This window comes from Penaeus monodon, chromosome 20 (assembly GCF_015228065.2).
Source record: "Penaeus monodon isolate SGIC_2016 chromosome 20, NSTDA_Pmon_1, whole genome shotgun sequence".
NCBI classification, from domain to species: domain Eukaryota; kingdom Metazoa; phylum Arthropoda; class Malacostraca; order Decapoda; family Penaeidae; genus Penaeus; species Penaeus monodon.
Genome location: NC_051405.1, coordinates 44,077,508 through 44,077,837, shown reverse-complemented (window position 1 = coordinate 44,077,837; position 330 = coordinate 44,077,508).

The window sequence follows — 330 nt, the reverse complement described above, 5'->3', positions numbered from 1 at the left end:
AGAACGGACGTCGGCGAATTTATCTGATGAATTACTGTCTGGACTTTGTTAAAGAGCACAGACTTTTTTTAAAAAGAATATCGAGCTTCCATCCCTCCGTCGTTCGGACTTGATTATGATATTGCGATTTTTATTCTGTTTATTTTTGTTTTTTGAATGTTTATCATGAGACGTTGGCTGGCATTATTGTTTAATGTTTGAGCCTTAGATTTCTCTAGACAAAGAAATATAAACATCTAGGTGCAGATTTTACAGCATTTTGAATGATGTTGGTCTCGGAACTTAATATCCAGGTATGGTAAAAACTTTGGGAAAACTAGATGTCTTTGA